The sequence below is a fragment of the Mesoplodon mirus genome (genome assembly GCF_964341445.2).
Source record: "Mesoplodon mirus genome assembly, chromosome: 18".
Lineage (NCBI taxonomy): Eukaryota > Metazoa > Chordata > Mammalia > Artiodactyla > Ziphiidae > Mesoplodon > Mesoplodon mirus.
This window is the reverse complement of record NC_138994.1, coordinates 2,394,297-2,406,243: the sequence shown is the minus strand read 5'-3', so window position 1 is coordinate 2,406,243 and position 11,947 is coordinate 2,394,297. Positions and strand designations below refer to the sequence as shown.

Sequence of the window (11,947 nt, the reverse complement as noted above, 5' to 3'; positions counted from 1 at the left end):
GTGTGGCCTTGCTTACCCTTCACCTGACAGAGACTTCAGTACCTGCCAGGGCTGGGTCAGGAGGGCTTAAGAATAACCATATGCTGCCTTCCACTCAAAGTTTGTCACTGAGTGTGGCCCATCTGCCGACTCCATCCTTACTTTTGTGATTTTCTTCCTCTCAGCAGTCTCCTTTTCTTTCCAACAACCTGGCTTCTTTAAGGGTCCCATGGATGATTGATCAGATGAGACAGAAACCCAAATCAAATAGCCTTAGGCAAAAAAAAAAAAAAGAAATTAATTGTCACCAAGATTCCAAGGAAGCCTTGAATAACTGAACATGGAAGGCAGGCCTTAAATGCAGCTTGTCTTTGGGCCCCTGGATTCCATTGTTTCTTAGGCCATAGAACGGCTCTCATTGGCCCAACCCAGGTCAGTTGTGGTCATGGGGGCAGTGTTATGTAAGAACACAGCAGTTCCTACAGAAACCACATGAGTGGAAATGAGGGAGAAGAAATTCCTAGACAACACAGATCGCTGTTTCTAAAGGTGGGTAGAGTTGTTGAACAGGTAAAGCAATCTATCCATCACAGCTCCCTACAGAGCTGCCTGAATATGCCTAAATCACAATAGAAAAGGTTCAAATTCTCTCTGACAGGACTTCTGGGCTCTTGAAAATCAGGGGTGTGGTCAGCCAGGGGTTTAGATCCTTACTCTGTTCACTCACTGGAGCCTTAGTTCCAGCCTGTCTGGGACTCTGCTTTACTAGGTGTTATATTTTTTTGGTTGTGATATGTTCAGGGTAGACCCAGATTTCACAAAGATAACAACTGGCCCCTTCTTAGCCAGCTCTCCCTCTCCTCCCATCTTCCCCAGGTCAGTAAATGGTACTGTGGATAATCCAGTTGCCCAATCTAGAAGCCTGGGAGTCATTCATTCCTCTTTCTCCCTCTGCCAATTCCACCTGCTAAATATCTTTCAAACTCTCCACTTCTCTCCAGCCCTGCTGCCTTCTCTCCTGTTCCAAGCCACCATCACCTCTCATCTTGCAGCCCCCTAGTCTTATACCCTGTCAACCTATTTTCCACATTATAGCCAGTGATCTCTTTTTTAAAAAATCTGCTTATGTCCTTCACTAATGAAAACTTTAGTAGTCTCCCAATATTATGCTTCCAAACCCCTCAATATGGCTAATATGTCCCCATCCCCCAACCATGCTTGACCTCTTGCTTATCTCCTCTTACTCTCTGTCATCTTCAGTAGCAGACTTCTTTCAGTTTCTCATTGAGACACACCCACTCCCACTTTCATTTTTCCACATGTGCTGTTCCCTCCCTCTGCAACACTCTTCCCCCTACCCTTCATTCAGCTGACTCTTACTCATGCTTCAAGTCTCAACTTAAACATCATTTCCTCTGGTAACCATCCTTGGCTCTCCAGGCTAGCTGGTTTCCTTCTCATACGTTCCTGTAGCACTAAGACCTACCATTCAAAACTCAAGTCCCATCTGTAACTACCTGTCTATCACCTGTCTTCCCTCCCAACCCTCCCTGAGGGTCCAGACCTTTCCTATCATGTTCACCACTGTATCCTCAGCACTTACTGTGCCTGGTGCATCGTAGGTTCTAAACAAACACTTACTGAGGAAGTGCTGAAGGTAAGTCTCTTGGGTTTTTTTTTTTAATACTTTTTATTTTGAATTAATTTCAAACTTACAGAAAAGTTTAGGTACCCCGGTACTAGAATTCTTGTATACCATTTACCTAGACTCATCAATTGTTAGCTTTTGTCACGTTTGCTTTACTGTTTTCTATTTATGTATATTTACATATTTTTTCCAAACCATCTGAGAGTAAATTTCAGATATCATGCTCCTTTTCCCGTGAATACTTCAGTAGTATTTCCTAAGAATGAGGATATTTCCTTAGATAACACCAGTTATCAAAATGAGGAAAGTTAACAAAGATACATGAGCTCTAATTCTTTTTTTTTTTTTTTAAGGGAAGTAGAAAGTACTGGGGAAGGAGTGCAGTCCCGGATCAAGTGCGTGCATCACAGGGTCACCTCCCTTTCTCCTTCCTCTCTCTCTCTGCCCTTGTTCAGGAGTTTCCTCAAAAGCTGAGGCCCTGGTGGGGAAGGCAGTGCCCTGCTGAGTGTATCTGTTTTCCCTCCATGCCCCCACTGGCAGCAGCAACTTCTCTACACCCATGTCCATACCTCACCTTGCCCTTAGTCCTCTGTCAGGAAGCTGGAAGCCCTCTGAGCAGGATGGCTTTGTTCTACAATACAAGGTCCCGAAGGGAGGAGGAAACCCAGTCTGCCGGAAGTGGAAGTTGGAAGTAAAGGTGAGGCCTAGGAAGTGGGAAGATGGCTCCTGGGACCCGCAATCATGTATGGGCATTTCGTGCATGCATGAAGAGGGGAAGAAGACAAGCTGCGGGGCTAGAGTAAGATTTGCACACCTTGGGTCCTGGGACCATCCTGTTCAGCTGAGGGGAATACCAAACGAGGGTGTCTTGGAGCTGCACTTCACTTCAGCCAGGCAATCGACAGGAGAAGCAGCGAGCGAGACCGACAGACTGTCACTGGCAAAATGAACTGTCACCTCCCATTTTTCAGAGGCACGGGGGATGAATTGCAGCCTTGAACCGTGCGGCCCGCTGCTGATTGAGTTCCGCTGTCTTAGAACCCCTTCGAACAAGGCGAGTTCATTTCAGACTGACGTCCCACCGCTCATCAATTTAAGAGCCAGTAAAATTAACCACTTCGGAGCTGACTTGCTCCCTCCCCCTGCTTGGATGCCGCATCCTGAAAGGTCACCAAATAAATCTCTCTGGGTCTTACTAGCATAATATGCAGCTTGGAGACAGGGTCTCAGAAGAGGAGACCGAGCCAGAGATAGCCCAGGCCTGAAAGGTTGCCGAGGCCCCCTCACAGCCGCCGGTCCCTGGCGGTGGTGTGACAAGACAGGCCTTTGCTGGCTCTCCTCCCACCAAACCAGCTTCTTCTCCCAAGAGATCTAGGGTTGGGTAGAGTTGGGTGGCTGAGAATGGAGGTGCTACAGAAGACCCCCTAGTCTTTTGGCAGAGACCTCTGTGCACTGCTAGTCTCCCATCTGCTCTGGACTGAATGTTTGTGCCCCACACCCATTCATATGTTGGAACCCTAATCCCCAATATAACGGTATTTGGAAGTGGGCATTTGGGAGGTAAACAGGGTTAAATTAGGCCATGGGGGTGGGGCCCCAATGTTGGGATATAATGCCTTTATAAAATGGAAGAGAAGCTGAAATCTTTTTTTCTTGGCCACGTGAGGAGGATACAGCAAGGAGACGGCAGCCATCTGTAAACCAGGAAGAGGACTCTCACCAGGAACCTCACTATGCTGGCACCCTGATCTTGGACTTCCAGCCTCCAGAACCGTAAGAAACAAATGTCTGTTGTTTATGCTGCCTAGTTTATGGTATTATGTTATAGCAGCCCGAACTAAGTCAACATCCTCAGGGCCTTACACACGGTAGGTGCCCGTCAAATGTCTATTAAACCAAATAAGACTTAATTGCTTTAGCATCAGTAAGTAGTTTGCATGGACAGGAAAAAGGGATGTTTGCACAAGGACAACTTTACTGTCAGAGCTGTTTATTGGGCCCCAGCCCATGCTAGAAACCCACTAGCAAGTTGAAATGCAGCAGAGCAGAGTCCTCTGTCTCCAGAAGAAAAGGTGCCTTATGCTGCACCACCACCCCCCGCCACACACACTTACCCCTCTTCTCTCACAAAGGCCTGTCCAGTGAGTCTAGTTAGCAAATCTTAGGGCTTCTCCTCTCCTCTATATCTAGGGCACAAATGGTTTCATCAATACTCTTTTTCTGTTGTTGTTAATATTTATGTATTTATTTCGGCTGAGCCAGGTCTTAGCTGCTGCACTCGGGATCCTTAGTTGCGGTATCCAGGATCTTTTAGTTGCAGGATGCAGACTTCTTAGTTGTGGCACACGGACTCTTAGTTGCAGCACGCATGCAGAATCTAGTTTCCTGACCAGAGATCGAACCCGGGCCCCCTGCATGGGGACCCTGGAGTCTTACCCACTGGACCACCAGGGAAGTCCCTCATCAATACGCTTTTGAACCTCTTCTCACCACAGGAGCCTGTGGCAGTGGTTGTTTCTGGGGATACAACTGAATCGCTCTCGGGATGATTTTAAGGTATTAAGGTGATTTTAAGGGGAAGGCCAGATGATGTCTATGCGCCAGTTTCTGTATTTTCATTGGGGACTTTTGGCACTACACCTGGAGTGAGAAGACCTAGTTTTCAAATCTGGCTCCACCTTCCCTAACTAAATGACTTGAGCAAATTACTTAACTTATCTAAACCTCATATTCCTCACCTGTAAACCCACACGAGGTGTTAAAAAGTTCAAGTAACATCCTGTTTGTGAAAGCCCTGGTAAACTACAAAGTTATATATGGATGCTGGGGTTTATTCATTTTAGTCTCAGCAGCAAAAGAAAAACCTGAGAATAAATACCATACAGTATCTCAAAATTTGATCCAGCAGTTCCACTTCTAGGAATTTGTCCCACAAAAATGCTGTGCTCTGCAAAAGGATGTTTGTGTGAGGAATTCCACTGCAGCTTGTTGAAAAATTGGAGATAACCTAAATGTTGTCAAAAGAGGATTGGGTAAATAAATTATGATGCATATATACTGTGCAACACTGTGCAATGGTAACTGTAAAAGATAAAGTAAATAAAAACCTCTTACAGTTCTTATAGTCATGCACCAATGTCAACTGATATAAATTAACAGGTGTGGTTATCACATCATTAGATACTTGAATGTTCATTAGATACTTGAGTCATGTGTGATAGAAAAATATGTTCAGCTACCTTAGAGAAATAACCTAAGCTTTAAACAAAATGGGATCATCCCACATATAATACTTGCATTTCCATTTGCTATATCCTGGACATCTCCTTATGTCAGTCCATTTTTACTTTTATAATTTTTAAAAATGTATGTAATAAAACATGGGCCTTTGATTATTAAGATAGTTCTCTGGATTAACTGTTGAGAAAAGAAAGGGATCTGTAGGTAGCTGACGAGTGTTTTCAGGAATACAAATCTATAATATTCTACTAGTGTAAGAGCAGCCTCTTGTTAGAAGTTGCAGCGGCCTTAATCCAAGAATCAGGTGTCTAGCACTCTTGTCCCAGCTCTGCTATTAACTTACAGCATGACATCAACCGAATCACTTATCTGGGCCCCAGTTTCCACATCCAGAAAATGAGAAAGTACACATTCTCTAAGGTCCCTTCAAGCTGAAAATTCAGTGGTTCTATGAAATCACTTTTCAAAGATTTGATAAAGGGTGTTTATATATAACAATAGTTTCTGTTCATTTCTGCCACTAACAGGAAGACTTTAACAAGACCTTAAATACTCCATTTACATGCAGAGCAACACATGAAGAATTTTTTTTTTTTATTTAAACAAAAAGGTTCTTGCCCTCAAAGAACCTATAATTTAAAAAAGAAAATGACAGGGCTTCCCTGGTGGCGCAGTGGTTGAGAGTCCGCCTGCTGATGCAGGGGATGCGGGTTCGTGCCCCGGTCCGGGAAGATCCCACATGCCGCAGAGCGGCTGGGCCCATGAGCCATGGCCGCTGAGCCTGCATGTCCGGAGCCTGTGCTCCGCAACGGGAGAGGCCACAACAGTGACAGGCCCGCATACTGCAAAAAAAAAAAAAAAAAAAGACAGTTGAATTAATAGAAATACAGGAGTATCAAGTTTTACGAAAGGAATGTAGAGTAAGATGGCTGTGGTAGATCAGTGGAACTCCAATTTATGTTCCTAGAAGCCCTAGGGTTCCTCGGAGGGGTTCTGAAGCTGCTTCTGGAATAGAGCAAGAGGCTACGAGAGTGAGAGCTGCCTCTTCCCCATCCCTGGTTTAACCGAGTTAATTCTGCCTTCCTCTGCATCATGCAGCTAGGAAATCTAAGACAGACTTTTAAAGGAACAGGGCTGCTAATGGTCCTGAAGAACCTAGGGGCAGGACAGGAATAAAGACGCAGATGTAGAGAATGGACTTGAGGACACAGGGAGGGGGAAGGGTAAGCTGGGACGAAGTGAGAGAGTGGCATGGACATATATACACTACCAAGTGTAAAATAGATAGCTAGTGGGAAGCAGCCGCATAGCACAGGGAGATCAGCTCGGTGCTTTGTGACCACCTAGAGGGGTGGGATAGGGAGGGTGGGAGGGAGGGAGATGCAAGAAGGAGGAGATATGGGGATATATGTATATGTAGAGCTGATTCACTTTGTTATACAGCAGAAACTAACACACCTTTGTAAAGTAATTATACTCCAATAAAGATGTTTAAAAAAATAAAGAAAGAAATAAAGAAATAGGGCTGCTACAATAAAATTATGAAAACCGCTGGCCTAGATAGTTTCAAAGGTCAGTTCTAAGGTTTCACAATTTTATGATTCTAAGCTGTATGTAAAGTTTCTATATTCTGCATTCAGTTTTGCATGTACACAGGAAATTAACTTTTTAAAGGTTAATTCTCTTGTAAAACAAATAATTATTTTGTAATATGAATAATGAACCCTAGGTGTATCTGTTAAACACACTCAGATTTTCCTGTCCTGAATTTTCTGAACATGAGGCATGGTTATAATTACAAAAGAATTGGATGGGAAAGGAATTGGATGAGGCAGGCAAAAGGGTTATAAAAAAGATTCACAAGATCCCCGGGACACCATGGAGAAACTGTTGCTTTCATCAGTGAGACCAAAGATACTGAACCGGAGCTAGAATTCCTGGGCTCTGCCATTGAATCAGGTCATTTCTGTTTCATAGAACACATCTCAAAAACTACCTGGTAATTGACACAATTGCTGAGTGCTTTCTATGCATATTTCATTCAATTCTCCCAACTCCATGAGATGGGTATGATTTTTCTCCCCATTTTACAAACAAGAAAACTGGAACCAGGGGTGGTAAGTACTTCGTTCAAGGTCACAGAGCCAGGGTTCAAACCCAGGGTATGACAGCCAAGCCCACACTCTGAGCCACCACACACTCTACCCCATGTTGCTGTTGGTGACCCACAGGCGCTGGGCAAGCAGCTTGCCTTCCAGCTGCGGAAGGAATCAAATGGGACTCTGCCTCCAACGCCTCTATACATTTATTTTGCCTCATTATCCAGTCACAAGGAGAGTCTTTCATTTCCTTTATCAAGGCTGGCCCTAGATAAGATGTTTCCAGGTGGCTGCAGTTTGTTTCCCCTCCCTCCTCCTCTACTGGCTCCTTCTTCACACCAGGAAGGAAAGCAATCCTGCCTCCAGGAAATTTGTTCTGATGCCTCCAGGAAGAATGGCCCGCTCCTTCTTTTGTGCACACACTGAGGACATACACTGTATGTAATACTTTCTTGCTCATTTTACATTTGCTCCCCCCCTCCCCAGCCAGACTGTATCTGCCTTAGGAACTAAGACTAATATTTATTCACCTCTGTATCCACAACATCTAACATTGTGCCCGGCATGTCATGAAGTCGTCACACATGTTTATTTGTTTGAATGGACGAACGAAGTACACTCATGCTGCCCCCATGTTTCCTCCTGTGTCCCCTGTAGCACCTCACCTAGCCTTGTCCTCCCTGAGAACCCCGTCTTCGGGTCAGACTTGGTCCATCCTCCCTTTCTCTTCCAGATCTGCTCCCTGCCCTCCAAACTGATAACTTGTTAGCTAACCTCATGCCTAATGAGTGCTAATGAGGTCAGCTGGGGTTAATATGTTAATGTATTACTTCCTTTGATAATGTATTTTCAATTAAGCTGGAAAAAATTCCTTGACCTAATGGAGCCATTTCTAATGGTGAATGCACTATGCCAGCATGCCAGCATTCAGGAAGGGGGGCTGGTATTCGGAAATAGTTGACAGGAGGGTTTTAAGAACTCCTATTTCAGGACTCCTGAAATGATGTCACCCACCCACTTGTGTAGGAGAGTCATAGAACTAAAATGGCAAAGCACATGGATACTAACACTGAGAGTAGGTGTGGTCTCCACCCTGAGCAAATGAGTTGACCAAAGAGGTGAACTTTGATCTGCCTCAAGAGTTTGGGGTTCTCCCACTGACCTTCAAGCTAGGTTAGGGTCACCTGCATGGCAGACTCCTCCAGGAGAAAGGAGCCAGCACTGTGTTTGATGGCATGAGGCTAGGCTGTCAAGGGGGCAGGAGTCATCTAATAAATCCCTTTCACTGTACAGAGGAGGAAACTGAGGCCCGACAGAGAGAGAGGTGAGCCATGAAACCAGATTGGGAACTAAATACTTTATTTCCTTGAGCTTACATATGGGAAACTTGCTTTTTAACTTATTTAAAGCACCATACACATTAGTTATTGTTAAGCCTGTTATTTTCTACAATGTTCAGTAGTTTAAAGGATCTGACCCAAAGCTTAAGGCTTTGGACAGCTGCAGACACCATCATCCAAATCTCAGGAAAGTGCATTTAATTACTGAAACCTAATTCACGTCTAGAATCCTAACTGGAAAATGTAATATTTAGCTTTCCAGCCTCTGCAATACAAAAAAACCCCACAAACAAACAAACCCCCCACACACACCAGAAACAGTAGGAATGGACCAAGTGCTATTGAGCTTATCCAGTACATTAAGTATTATATTTTTTAGAACCTTCTTAAACCTTTGTCAAGTTGAAAGAACTGGTATCTCGTCTTGATTTATATTTATTAGATCATCCGTAAAGAACTTCTAAAAATGCATCTATGGCCTTTTGTATTACTTCTTTTGTAAATACTAGTTCTACTCCTTACCTATTTTTCTTTGTGGGTATTTGGCCTTTTTTTTTTTTCCTATACTGTAGACTTTTAAGAACTGTTTATATAGTAAGGGTATTAACCCATTAACCAAAGAACATTTTCAAAATGTCATATTTTGCCAGAGACCAGCCCTGATCTGATTAAACCAGCTGAGGTTCCCTTTGTTTGGCATCCCCTCAATACTGACACATTTGGTTTGTTCAATATGTATTCTGCTTTATTCAGTGCATGTATACATACCTTTTTTTTTTTTTTTTCTTCTTCACACTCCCAGCAGCAGAATTGGGTTTGTCTGTTAGGGAGATAGGACTTCCAGAGAGCTCTCAGGTCAAGGAGAGACAAACAGCAGTGGTCTGGGATCTGGAGATGAAGGCGCAGATACGTGGTCTGCCTTATTCAAGAATAGGATGAAGGTCTGAATGCTGTGACGTCAGTTGGCAAGATGGGGTGGAGGAATCAGATCCCAGACGACAGGAGTCTGCTGTTCAGGAAGACATTTATAGTCACACCACAATTTAACAAAACACATCTAAATGGCCTTGATCTTCTTTTATACTTCCTGCCTAGGTAGGAGGATGTGGTCTCAGGAGCTAGCACTGCAGATATGAATAAAAGGCTTAAGGAAGTAATATATAAAGTAGCAGCTGCATTTAGGTCCCTAACTGTTATGATAGATATTTAATTATGTCTTATGTGTTACCAAATATATTTACTGCAATTAGGCAGATTCTCTAAATAGCTTACCCAATACTCACCCTTCTTTATTTCTAGCAGAGCTGCCTCTCATGATAAAGGCGGAAAGTACCAGACTCTTGCTTTCCCAGGTTCACTTGAAGCTAAAGACAGCCACATGAGCCAGTTCTGGCCAATGAGAGGTAAGAGGAAGACCCTACTGGGAGATGTCTGGGGACATTTTTCTTCTAGTTAAAAGGATGAGCATGCATGAGGCCCCTGCGCTTTATTCCTTCATGGCTGTGAACACAGTTGTATGAAAACATGATTCTTCAACTATGGCAACCATGCAACAGCAAGTCTAAAGACCAAGAGCCAATGCTGAGAGTAAAGAAATAAAAGGATGAAAGAAGTCTGCTCAGTTGTAGTATTTTTCAGCTGATGAACCAAAGTAGGACCTCTACACTTCTTTTGTGAGACAGTGAAAACTGCTATTGAGGCTTTTTGTTAAGTATTCTTGTTACCTGCCTCTGAAAGCATTTTGATACATTGAAAATGCAGAATGATACAGAAAGTGGAATTGTAAGTATGTAAAATATGTTAGTATCAGGATAAGGACCAGATGGTATAATGACTGATACCAGGATATTCTATAGAGAGGTGGGAAAAGGAGGCCCAGGGCTCAGACTTGGACATTCTGATTTAATTGGCCTGGGTAGGACCCAAACATTGGCATTAAAAAAAAAAAAAAAAGTCTTCCAGGTGATTCTAATATGTACAGGTTTGAGAACCTGTGACCTAGTCCAGCTCTTTATTTTACCTTTGGGGAAACAGAGAATCGGGTAATATGACTGGTAGAAACCATACTACACAAAGGTAAGCCAAGAGAGGATTGTGCAAAAGTCTTCAGGGTCACTTCTTCCTCTTACCTCGGGCCCACTGGATATGCAGTGTCTCCTAAGTCCTGTCTACACTGAACCCTTAAATATTGCACTCTGCAGGGCAAGGCCCTGTGTCCTTTCCTAGGCCCCTATCTTGGTCAAAACTCTCATTCCCTCAGGGATCTGCTGGGCAACTAGCAAACTAATCTTAAATGAATTCTAGCCAAGTTGTTAATGACAGATAATGGCTTAATGCATTACTCCTCCCAGATAACATTTCCATTTTAATAAAAGCCTTTAATGCCTAACCCACAGGAAACAGTGCAGAGACTGAAAAGTGCAGAGACTGCAAGTACCTGGAATCTCTGCCCCCTCTCTGTCCCTAGAAGACATCTCCAGACTGTAACCGAGGCTTTCTGAGAAGTCCACAGGGCTCTGGACAGCCCCTACCAACCAGTGATGGGAGTTACCTCGTAAGATGAAATTTATGTGCCAACCCTATTGTCAAACAAATATTTGTCTGGGAGTAAGGAGACTTGAATCCTACTTTGAGGCTTTGACATTACCTGGATATATGGCCTTAAACAAACTATTAAACATTTCCGGGTCTCAGTTTCCTTATCCCCAAAATGGCATTAGGACTGGTCTTCTCCAATGAGTAGTTCTTGATCTGCCAGAGACTCTCAAAGCCTGAACTGATAGGTCTCCAAGCTGGTTGCTGCTACCAAGTACCTCTTCCCTTTACTCCGCACCAGGGAAAGAAATTCACCCGAAACAGGGACATCACCTTTCGAGCTCTATTTGGGGACTTGCCTGTCCCTAAAAGGCCCTGGAGAAATAACGTAAACCGGCATTTGGGGCGACTGCTAAGAGGCTAAATCTTGTGACACTGAGAGCCCAATGGCGTGGTTCAAGGAGCCCAAGAGTGGCCCAGTGGAGAGTGTTCTATCAGCCAGAGGGGCAGAGCCTCTGTGCGAGGTGTGTCAGGAATGGGTGTGCCCGCTCCAGAAGACACATCAAGTGGGGAAAATCAGGTGTGCAGATAACGTTTTGTAAATGCCTTTCTAACTCTCAGCGCTCCACGAAGGAATCTCAGAGATTAAATTAAGCTGTTAACCCTCTAGGCACTCCTGTCGTTTATTGTTAAGGAATTAATAGGAATGTGGGAATGCAGATGGCCTGGCTGTCAGCGAGGCGAGGCGATGTTTCTGATCTCCACGGACGTTTCCAGCATCTTTCATTAAGCGCTCATGTACCAATTTGTCATTTTAACCGAGCAGGAAAGAAACTCACTGAACTCCCTGGCTCAGGTGCTGGGAGTTAAATCCTCCCACGACAAGGCCTACAGGGTTGCATCCGCCGGGGAGGCTATGGCTCCTGGCGATGGTGAGTGGCCTCTGATGGAGGTGGGGTGGAGTGGATCCATTTCAGGAAGGAAGTCGGGATCCCCACACCTGGCTGTCCTGAGCACAGGTTTCAGAGGATTGCAGGAGAGTCCGCTCTAGAAATACTAAACAGAGCAGAGATGTAAAGAAACTTCAACTTCCTCCTCAAACGCTC

At 44.2% G+C, this 11,947-nt stretch overlaps 1 long non-coding RNA gene across 1 annotated transcript; it reads left to right on the top strand.

Annotated features, from left to right (window-relative positions):
* Positions 1 to 3,071: 3,071 nt before the first annotated feature.
* LOC309793710 lies at positions 3,072 to 11,447 on the top strand. Its single transcript, XR_014291939.1, has 3 exons — positions 3,072 to 3,400; positions 9,609 to 9,709; positions 10,703 to 11,447. It is a non-coding gene; the product is annotated as an uncharacterized lncRNA (long non-coding RNA).
* Positions 11,448 to 11,947: the final 500 nt, after the last annotated feature.